The sequence below is a fragment of the Daucus carota genome, chromosome 1 (assembly GCF_001625215.2).
Source record: "Daucus carota subsp. sativus chromosome 1, DH1 v3.0, whole genome shotgun sequence".
Taxonomy (NCBI): domain Eukaryota; kingdom Viridiplantae; phylum Streptophyta; class Magnoliopsida; order Apiales; family Apiaceae; genus Daucus; species Daucus carota.
In genome coordinates this window covers 49,827,407-49,839,570 of record NC_030381.2, presented here as the reverse complement: position 1 = coordinate 49,839,570, position 12,164 = coordinate 49,827,407, and the positions used below count along the sequence as shown (strand labels likewise).

Genomic DNA, 12,164 nt, shown 5'->3' with positions numbered 1-12,164 from the left:
TTATACTATGGAAACTAGGGTTGGTAATTTCTGCTGTCGGACTTCTGTCGGGTCGGTTGAACGAAATTTTATCGGGTTGTCAATTTATTTTTCTCACGAGCCTCTTATATGATTGAAATCTTATCAATTAAATATGATATTTTTTGATTTTGTTAATCTATAATTTATTATAATTATTTGATTGATAAAATTTAAATTTACTTGATTCAAAACCATTTTACTTAATTTAATTTAAAAATGCTTAGTTCGAACTGTCTTGAACACAATTGCCATAGAATTAAAGAGTAATTATTTTTACTGAAAGTGATATATGTATACTTTAAATGTTTTGATTGATCCATAATAACATAATTATAATAATAAAATAATCATAACTTTATAATCTCATATTTGCCTACTCATATTCCGTGCGTTAACCGAATCAGAAAATTGCGTTAATGAATGCGAAGAATTAGATTTACAAGTCCTTGGGCCTAGTGGATCTATTTGGGCCTAATCTACGTTCATTTGGGCCTAAATTATGTTCATTTGGGCCATCTTCTTAAATACTGCAAATCTGCAATCACGTTAGTAATTTAAAGGAAGCAAAGGAGCGCTAAGCTTAAGAGCTAGTTCAATGTCGTCGATGAAGTCTACGACGTCGTTTGATGATCATCCTCCCGAAATAACCGCCAAAATTCTCGTAAGACTGCCGGTCTATTTTGATTATAGTCACACCCTTTATTTCTAAAGAAAAGCATTGTTCATTAATCTCAGCTGAAATCTCGAAAGTTATCAGAGAATGGACTAATGTTATTAACTGATTTAAATGTGCTTTACAATTCTCGAGTTTTGTATCTGTGGAACCCTTGTCTTAAAACTTAGAGGACCCTTGTTCCGAGTTTTTTCGAGAGCATTTTAGGAGTTCACATTAGAAGTTATTGTATTTGTTGGGGGGGGGGGGGGATGATAGTGGTGGTGATGATTATAGAGTCGTTAGAATTGTTTATGTAGTGGATAAGAAGTTCGATTTCTTTGGACTAGTGGCTCCTAGGGTTGAGGTTTATAGTTTGAGGAAAATTATGTGGAAGAAGATTAAGGACCCCGTAGTTCCTAGAATTGCTTCACATGAGGGGGCTTATGTTGATGGTAGTTTCTACTGGACAGATAATACGAAAAAGGAGTTAGGGATATTGTCGTTTGATTTTGAGAATGAGGTGTTTGGGGAACTCAAATGCCAAAATATTTTATCGATTGCATAGGAGCAAGTAACAGTCATAAGCTAATAGAGATGCCTTTGTCTTTATGATGGACATCACAGTGATGGACTGGTCAGCATTCCTTATCGTATGGTCAATGAGGCAGGAAAATGGTGTTATCTATTGGATTTTACGTTTTAGCGCTGCAATCAAGGAATGTGGGTGCCCAATTGATATTACAAAGAGGCGAACACTTTTAATAGAGATGCCTTGTCCCTTGCCCGGCCTTCTTGACCATAGATGCATATAAGCATTTAATTTGAAGACCATGCACTAAAAAGATCTGGGATTTCGTAGGGATTGGGATGTGGTGGATACCCGGTTAAGACCCGATTCTTGTACGGTTGACACTTCCTCCATTGAGAGTTTGCTCATTTACGATGGGGGGAAAGTCACTTCTAAAATTTGCAAATTGATTAATCACGAGTCCTCCATTGTGGTGTCATCTATATATTCACACGCGCACGCGCGCACACACACACAGAAGCTCTGAGAATTCTTGACTTCAATATTTTTCCTCCCTCTCTGCTAACATTTACTGTAATTTTGTTATTAATATGCCTTATGATATATTATTTCTCCCTCTCTCTTTCTGTATTTATTTTCTACAAGCATGATATCACCTAAATGAATTGCAGGTTAGTACTTTGTAAAAAGCAGGACAGGGTTAGACATTTGTTTGAATCTTAATGTACTAGATATCTTTTGTTGCTTGTTCAACATATACTAGAAACAAATTTGTCTCCATATCCAGGTGTTTTTTAATTATGTTGTATATGATTTTAAGTTGGTAGTAGATAAATGAATTGTCACGTCTAGACGAAGTTTATATGTTGAAAAGTCCTCTGTTAAAATTATCACTGTGAAAGTTGTCTTGGAAAGAATGCCCATTTTTACATTGGTGGGGAGCTGTGACTTGGTTCAGAATTTTTAAGACCTGTGCTGAGTGAAACATATAAGACCTTTGAGGTTTAGATGGTGCAATATATCAAGAAATGTTCAATTTTAGACTTCTGATAGACATTATTTGTTAAGTGTGGTATATGTTATTTGATCTGTTTGAAATTCTTGTGTGGATAAATAGAAGTGTTGAAGAATTTCTAGACGAAGTATTCTTTTATTGCCAACCATGGAATACATTATAGTTCTATAATTTTACAAGCTTTATATAATTACATGAGCATGGATTGATCATGTTGTTGCTGTAATTATTCTCACAGGTACTACTTACACTGCAAAGCTGGTTGTGCTTTGAAAGTCCTGCTAACGCAATTTGGTGCGGCATATATATGAAGTTGTTTGACGGAGCTAGCTTTTGCTGAAAGAATTCTTTAGAAAAACTTTTGTACTCAACATGATTTAATTTCTTCACGTACCAAGTTTAGCAGTACTTATGATCTACTGTATTAGCCTTACTTTTAGTTTGCTACTATTACCATCTGCAGAATTATTATGTGGATGTTTACAATTCTCTATTTATTCAACTGGATCTTGTTTTAGCTCACAGTTTCATTATTAATCTCTTTCTTTTATTAGAATGCAATTGATCATATTTTCAAGTGCATCATCTTTATCGAAGATTGGCAGTGATGATCATCTATTTAAGGAGTATTGACACAACTTCAAGCAGCACAGCTACTGCACACAACCCAATCAAATATATAAAATGCACTTCATTTTATCAGTTGTGTGACGAGCTTACAAAATATAAAATTGACTGTTGCAAGTTGCAAGCTGTTTAATAATTTACAAAGTAGTGCATTTATAGGTTAGTAAACAGATGTATCCATAACAAATCAATACTGAAAACTATTGTTCGATTGCTTGATTAGATTACATTATGTCAAGTTCAAAGATCTTCCACAGAATTCCCTCAGCAAAAACTGGCGTCTTTAAAGGACTTCATATACATATGCAGCACCTAAGCAGGACTTTCAAAGTAAGATCAGCAACTATACCTGCATCAGAAGTGAAAAAATTGGAAACAGTCAAAGAGAACAATGTATCGTCTTTTCATACATTCTATCCAAACTTAAACATTTCTTGTTCAAAATAAACTATACCAAAGTTCAAAGGTCCTATATGTCTCACTCAGCACAACAGGTCACATCCACATAAGAGAGTTGTACAGATTTCTAGAACTGCCTTTAGGTATGTCTGTCTACCAATGGATTTCAGGGGGAGACATGAGCACAAGTCCCAAAAAGCATTTTCATAAGTTTTATATAGCAAAAGTTACAACATATTTTCAAAATAAAAACAGTCAAACAAATTGACAATGCTGTGTTGTGTATCACAAGCTACTTGATAACATAGTTAAGCACGCCAACTGGTAATATTACTTCGATAGATAACTAGGTCATGTCAAATATTGTGACACCAGAAATCCCGAAACCAGTATATCTGCAACAATGTTTGTAATCTGCAAGTCCTATCTAAATTTATTCTCCTGTTCATTCTAAAACATTTAGTCTAAGTTGCATCTCCCCATTACAGTAACATGGCATTTTATCCTTGATGATTGTGTAGTTCATCAGCCAACTTGCCGAAACACCTTAGGAGTATTTTCTATGGAGAATCTGAAAAAGTTTAATATCCAGAATAGCATGGGACTTTTTAACAAAATAGAACAGTTTCTAGACATGTGAAGGTTTACCCGTTTATATATCTACTACCAACTCAAAACGATATAGAATATGATTAAAAACGAAATAGAATATATCTACTAACAACTCAGAATATTATTGAATATGGTTAAAAACATCCGCTTAAACTTAAGCTCTAGGGAGAGGTTTAGTACACACACACACACGACAAGTAACAACAGAATTCTAGGATCTAATCAAGTCTCACTAAAACCGTATCCTCCTTTCTACTAATTACTTAAACCCAACTTTTATAAATGATATGATTTTAAACTATAAACACATAAAGAGAGATGGAGAGATTTTATATCATGAGATATATTACTAGGATAAATAACAAGCAGCAAAGAAGGAAAGAAACATGATACTAAAATCCATATTTCTCACAGCTTAGACAAAAGAAATATTTTTATACTATCATAATTTCATCAAGAACTTCCAGGTTCAAAAGTATCCACATGACATACAAAGAAATTATTTTAATCAGTATCTATAGGTTTATATCTACTTACCACCCAAAGACTCATGATTGCTCACTTTGAAAATTTTAACAGAGACTTTCCTCCTTCGTACATGACCAAACTCTCTATGAAAGAAGTGTCTACAATACAATGCGGCATTGTCGGGAAATCCTCTTCACCCCAACGCCCACCAAGTCCAAGATCTTTATAATGCATGGTATTGAGATTGCATGAGAATATGCGTGTAATGGCATGAACAGGCAGCGAGGGAAGTCTCTGTACTAAAATTGTTCCGGTCTTTGTAATATTCATTACTAGCCCAGGTTCCTTGAGTTCATTTGTAAAACGTAAAATCCAAGAAATAACACCATTGTCTAACCTCATCAACCATATACGATAAGGTATGATGAACAATCCATTCCTAACCTGTATGTTACTAACACAAAGAGCAAGAGAACCATCAAACTCCATCAGCTTAAAACCGGCGCCTACTCCTAAACAATTGGAAACCTCCTCTGGAACTTTCACTTCCCCAAACACCTCAGTATCAAAGTCAAACGACAACATCCGTAAATCTTTACTAACATAAGGAGAAGATTCCACACTGAAGGACCTTTCCACTTCCATCCAGTAAATTCTCCCATTTAAATAAACCCCTTCACAGTCACGCAAACTCCTCCTAGGAACTACAGGGTCTTTAATCTCCTTCCACGTCCGTTCCCTCAAACTATAAACCTCGACCTTAGGCAAATCCATTTTGTCCTAAAAATAAACAATCCTAACAACTCTATAATCATTACTAACTTTATTAAACCCCAACCCAACCAAATAAAATCTTTCCCTGTCACCAAGAACTTTCTCGAAACAGGAAGAAACAAGGATTCGGTAAGTTTTAAGACAAGGGTTCCACAAATACAAATGTGTAGTAGTACGATTAAACACAGTAATACCAGTCAATAACATAAGTCCATCTACTGAATTAACTAGTATCCAGTAGTCACTCCTAGTAGTAAAGGGAACCTCAAATTTTTCGACAAGTTCCGAAGTTTCAACAGAGATTAAGGAACAATGTTTCTCTTCAGAGATAAGGCAGGGGACAATTAACACTAAATTATCATCGCAATGTGAGATAGCATTCTTGATTTGAGCAGAAATGAAATTAGGGTTTGTGATTAGAGAGTACCGTTTTTTGTTAACTGATGTTGACCTGATCAGGGCTTTGACCGGGAGTCTTAAGAGGATGTTATCGGCAAGTTCTTGAGGAAGGTCATCAAACGACGTCGTTTTCTCCGTTGCCATTTCTCTAAAATCCTGGATTTAAGCAGATGGTGGTGTGATTGACAGTTCTATCTTGATTCTTGAAGGCTCAAGCTCGCATATCCTGTTTACAACCAAGTGTCTTTCAGGGCAAGTCCGTCCATTTACTATCAATATTATTTCTCTTAGTTTTACTCAATTTTACGATAAAAATTCTGTACTAATGTTTTTTTTTTTGATAAAATTCTGTACTAATGTTATATATGTTTTGAGATGTATAGAAATTATGTGACAAAAAAATTTGTATAGAAATTATAATTTTATAACTATTTTTTTTAAAATTTTATTTCTAAATAAAATAAAATTTTAAATATGTTATTGAAAGAAAATAATTTTAAAACTATTATTTGTAAAAGATTTAAATGCGTGTCGAGATATATATACAAATAATTATGACACTGGGAATATAAAATAATGGATCCTTAAAAAATTTCACGAAATTAGAATCAAAACTAATAATTTAAAACTAATCCTAGAACAAGTACGCAAAAGACGCAAATAAACAATTTTGACAAAAAAGTGTACATAATTCAAAGTTGAAATTAAGCATCAAAACTAAAGCATAAACGAGAAAGAGATCTATAATCTAGATAAAAAAGCAACAGTTTCATACAGTAGAACTATATATGTTTTCGAAGTAATACAATTGAGCCTCCCAAACATGACATTCCAGAACATTTGGAATGCAATTATAACAAAAAGAGCTGATTAAAAGAACAGGCTGAACAGCCTACACTAGTTAAAGTAAAACATGCAGTAAAATTATTCTGTTACTTCCTTACTAGCTGCAGCAATTAATTTATCCTCTTCTGAAATTCTTTCTTTGCAGCATTTGTATTGGTCATTGATCGCCTTAAATGCCACATGAGCCTCGTCCAATTTTCCGAGTTCAGCTTCAGCAACAGAATGAGCCTCTTTGCATTAATTGATCCCTCTCTGCTGTCAGAGTCTCAACTCTCTCTTCTATCTCATGCAGCTCCTATGTCAGAGTTTTGGCTTTTCTTCTTCTGGAGATCATAAAGGAATTTCATATACTGATGGGATACTATCCCTGGTTTCTGCAGGTGGCATTTCATTAATCATGACAAGCAGACTACTAGCAGGTCTTCGTTTGTGTGCATCTTTCATTTTCTGAGGGGGATGTACATGAGGTTCTGTTTCATCTTCGTCAGTGCCATCCTCAGTTATAAAAGGCAAGGTAGTTTTCCTTCGTTTACCAGATTGAGAGACAGACTGACGAGGTTCTACTGTTCCAGACTGATATGGTGAGTGTGGAGTGCTACTTGGGTGGGAGGAGTATAGCCTTATCTCACATCCTCCTTTGTAGGAGGAAGTAGCAAAGAACTTGTGTGTGATGGTGAGAAATATAAAGTAGAGACCTGTACCTGGACGTGCTCTGGAGCACGCTGCAGGTACAAACTCACCATTTGCAATCTCGCAGCAAATGCTTTGATTGTGTGCGCACTTGCAGTGTATTGGTTTTGTCTTCTATACTGTGATTCTTACACAAGTAATTAGCAATAATCATAGGAAATTGAGCAGAGTAGATGTCGTGGTCTCTCTTTTGCATTTGGTCAAAATGTAAGCCAATTCATCAAGCAGCAGGCTACCGATGTCACTGCTATTTCCGTTCAAAAGGCAATATGCAATTCTTAATATATATATTTATGCTCTGATATGAACAACATTTCCACAGAAAACCCCTACTTAAAGTGTCAAGGAAGTACGACCACTCCTTTCTAAGTACTTGACATAAACAAAACGGGTTCCCCCAAAAATTAATAGCTTTTAACATAGAAATAATCTCACGTTCGTTCTTTTAAAGTTGAAATTAGGAAAGTGAAGTGCTTCAGTGATTACAGAAGGAGTTAATGATTGTGATATATATTCCAGCCTTTGTGCTTATGGAATCAGCCGTAATCCACATTTCTTAGAACAATTTCGGCATAGATTGTCGGGGTTGAGGTGGGTGCATAACTTATTGAAAAATATTTCAAGAAATCCATCAGGCGATGGAAGTCTGGAGGCACTAATTGTTTGTTGATAAAAGCTACATAATTTGTGATTAGGGGTGAGCATTCGGTCGGTTCGGTCCAAAACCGGACCGAACCGAATAGACCGAGAACCGAAATTTAGATTTTTTTCGGACCGAACCGGACCGAAGTTTTATAATGGACCGAACCGGACCGAACCGAAATAGTTCGGTTCGGTCCGGTCCGGACCGAAGGAACCGAAATTATTTTAAAAATAAAAAAATATTATATTTTTTTTAACTAAAATTCATGATTCATTTTAAAATTTTCATATTAATTAATCACCCCCAATTCATTAAAGATATATATAATTAAATTTACAAACTAGATTTTATAATTATAACATATAAGATACATATATAATATAAATATAAATTAAAATTATATATATTTTGGACAATTCGGTCTATTCGGTCCGGACCGAAATATTTTTTTACGGACCGGACCGGACCGAACTTTATTTCGGTCTATTCGGTTCGGACCGAATGGACCGAACTTTCAGAAAATTAGGACCGAACCGAACCGAATTTACACGGTTCGGTCCGGTTTTTCGGTTCCGGTTCGGTTTTGCTCACCCCTATTTGTGATGGCCTAAGCAACTTTGCCAGTTGGACTGATTTTTGTGTATGTTTCCGCTAGCATTTCTAGTTGAATGAAATTTTTATCAAAACTCTTAAAACCTTATGAGGTTAATAGTGTGCACTACAACAAAACAAAACAGACTTTTTACGACGGAATTTTTACACCAGTTCTGTCATTAATACATGCAATTACGACGGATAATTTCTGTCGTTTTTATAACCGTCTAAAGTTCATTTTTTGGCCACATGTATAAAATTCGTCATAAGTTAACATTTCGTTATAAGTAAATGTCAGTGGGCTCCACAAACTTACGACGGAAAAAACGGCGTACTTTAGTGGTGGGTCCTACATGCAGATTTCTTTTTGTTAACTTACGACAGACGGTGTTCGTCGTAAATGGGAAACCTTACGACGGAAAGTCCGTCGTAATTTAGCGTGGACCCTACGTTAAGAATTTTTTGTGTTAACTTACGACGAAACTGTTTTGTCGTAAATAATTTATCTTGCGACAAATTAACTGTCGTAAATAGTAGCGGACCCCATCCATGAGATTTTCTACCTCAATAAGCGACAGATGTTTTTCGTCATTATTTTGTTATATTGTGACCGAAAAACCGTTGTAAGTTTGGAATCCCTGTTTCTTAGTACTGTTATTTTCGCTAGTTTCCCACCATTTTTTTGGCATCCAAAAACACACACAGATACATATATATAACCTGCCCAAACATGCAATCAAACTTCTGAATATATGAAAAACGTAGATAAAAGACATAATCACAAACAGGCAACCAGATATGATCCTAGAAAACACTGAAAACAATTGTCTGATACATGAAATGCCCAAAATATAACCATTTGTTACAAAAGTTTGTTCATGCCAAAAAGTTTGTCGATGTCATCATACAAAAGCTGCATTGTTGCTTAAAATTACATAGGAAAGAATTTAACCCTTAATCACAGGACCACCTTTAGATCTAATATTAGGTGGTGGGCGGAGTTCACCATCTTCGGACCCCCCCCCCCCCGCCAGCCCGTGTTAGTGTTGCCACAATCCTCCTCCAGCGAAGGAAACTACACAAAATTTAATCCTCAAACAAATTAAGTTGCTTGTGCCATCACTAATTATGTAGCTTTCAAAGACAAACAATTAGTGCCCGTAGACTTTCATCCCCTGATGGATTTCCTGAAAAATTATCCGGTCAGTTATGCACTCGCCGCAAGCCCAACAATCTATGCAGAAATTGTTCAAGAAATGTGGAGCACAACTGATTGCAGAAGCACAAAGGGTGGAATAAATATCAAAATCAAGGGTAAATCTTATATCTTAACTCCTTATGTAATCACTAAAACACTTCATTTTCCTAATTCCAACTTTGAAAGCACACCCACTAATGGTGAGATTATTTCTATGTTAAAAGCTAACAATTATAGGAGGAACCCATTGTGTTTAAGTCAAATACATAAGAAGGATCTTGGAAAGGAGTTGTCCTACTTCTTTGACACTCTAAGTTGTTAAAGAAGTACGACAACTCCTTTCTAGATTCCTTCTTACATACTTTACTTAAACACAACGGGTTCCCCCTAAAATTGATAGCTTTTAACATAGAAATAATCTCACCATTAGTGGATGTGCTTTCACAGTTGGAATTACGAAGATGAAGTGCTTCATTGATTACACACGGAGTTAGGATATAAGATTTACCCTTGATTGTGATATTTATTCCACCCTTTGTGCTTCTGCAATCAGTTGTGCTCCACATTTCTTGAACAATTTCTGCATAGATTGTTGGGCTTGCTGTGAGTGCATAAATGAGCGGAGAAATTTTCAGGAAATCCATCAAGGGATGAAAGACTACGGCCCTGATTGTTTGTCCATGAAAGCTACATAATTAGTGATGACACAAGCAATTTTAATTGCCTGATGGACTAAAATTTTGTGTAGGTTTCCTTCCCTGGCTCTAATTGAATGAAGATTTTAGCAAAACTCTGGAAACTTTCTGGAGTACGTACGTGGTGAAATCAGTCAATAACATAAGCCCATCTACTGAATTAACCGGTCTCTAGGTGTCACTCTTTTCAAATTTCCAACCAGAGATAATTAGAAGGGCCATAATTAACACAACATTATTATCCCAATGTGAGAATGCATGCTTGATTCGAGCAGAAATGAAATTAGGTTTGTAATTAGAGAGTACCTTTTTTTCTTGACTGATGTTGACTGGATCAGAGCTTTGACCGAGAGTCTTAACGGGATGTTATCAACAAGTTCTTGTTGAAGATCATCTACCTAACGACGTCCTTGGTTATTTGTGGCTATTTTTCTGAAATGGGTTTACTGCGGCGGAGTTATAAACTTATAATTGATAGGAAGGTAAATGATCTTATATATAACCTGTGTCATACGATGGATTTAGGGTCTGTTTGGGAGTGCTGTTAAAAATTGTTGTGGTGTCAGAAAAAGTGCTGGTAAAATAAGTGCTGTTGTAGAAATCAGATAACTGTTTGGTAATTTTTTGATATTTACTTATTTTGAGTTATAATATAAAAAAAATAATGTTTTTGGTGAGATTCTATAATGAAATCTATAACAGCATTCTGCAAAAGCTGAAAAGCAGCTTTTTCCAAAAGCATGGGAGGACCTGCTTTTTCTAACAGCAGCTTTTCAGCTAAAAGCTGCTGTTCGAAAAAGCTGCTTTTCGATTTACCAAACAGTTTTTCACCTGTTTTTCAGCAAAAAGCTGCTGTTGCTGTCTGCAACAGCAACCCCAAACAGTACCTTAGGGTATGTTTGGCCACAAGGACTATTTGGTAAAATAATTTTATGTTTATATAATCTTTTTAGAATTAAATAAGTGTTTAACTTTTTTGATTTATTTATAAAAATTAAATGAAAAATCTTTGATTTTAGATTTATGATAAATTTATTAGTTTGTATTTGATTAAAGTTTTTGAAAAATGATAATAATTAAGGAATATTTTTATTTTACGTGATTGAGTTTTTGAGATGCTAAATGGAAATCATTTTTTGTAGATTTATTAAATTGGTAATGTGTATAAGGTGAAGAAACATGTTTTAATATAAGACACATAGAAAATATTTATCTTATGATTCAAAAAATTCTAGGAAATGGTATATGTGTTTAACTCAAAATGATACATATCAATATTGTAGAAGCAGTAATAAGATTTAGTTGGTGCATACAGAATTAATCTAATATATAGTCAAGGTTTAATCAAATCAATTTAATATTTCTAAATTAAATATAATAATTATATATATAATATATATATTTAGTAACATTAAATTAAATATAAATGTATACCCTTTATCAATAATAAAAGCCCCTTTAGTGTGGAAGGTGAGAAGTACTAAATATCAAAAGTATCAAAAAGTTGGTTATATATATATATATATATATATATATATATATATATATATATATAATTTAATAACAATTATTTTTATGCTATTATGAAAAGGTTTTCATGGTCGTCATGATTTTATAATGTAACAAATATCCCTCCAAATGAATTATATCGTCAAAAAAATTATTCATTTAAATTTTAAAACACAAATAATTTAATTTTTTAAACAACTCTACAAAATTTCAATCATGTTTTAGAATTTTTAAAAAAAAATGAGGAGTCCATCATGATATTATTATCCAAATATATGTTAATACAAAATTAACATGGATCAAAAATACAAGATATTGTCAAAATTTATAACAGATTATTTTTTAATTAAAGCTATTTAATTTAAAACTATATTAGACTTTTACATTAATATGTCAAACTTAACTATCTTTTCGACAGAGTGCAAGAACTTCAACTAATATTACACATAAAATTATACATATCACATATTTAAACAATTATATATTCAAA

The 12,164-nt window shown here is 34.0% G+C and overlaps 1 long non-coding RNA gene across 2 annotated transcripts; it reads right to left on the bottom strand.

The window, feature by feature from the left end:
* Positions 1-2,932: 2,932 nt before the first annotated feature.
* Positions 2,933-5,776, bottom strand: LOC108209076 (uncharacterized). Of its 2 annotated transcripts, none has more exons than XR_010288153.1 (2): positions 4,396-5,776; positions 2,933-3,196 (listed from the first exon to the last, which is right to left on the bottom strand). It is a non-coding gene; the product is annotated as an uncharacterized LOC108209076 (long non-coding RNA). The 2 variants fall into 2 exon arrangements; XR_001804488.2 differs by having other exon boundaries at positions 5,528-5,776.
* Between the last annotated feature and the right edge of the window lie 6,388 nt (positions 5,777-12,164).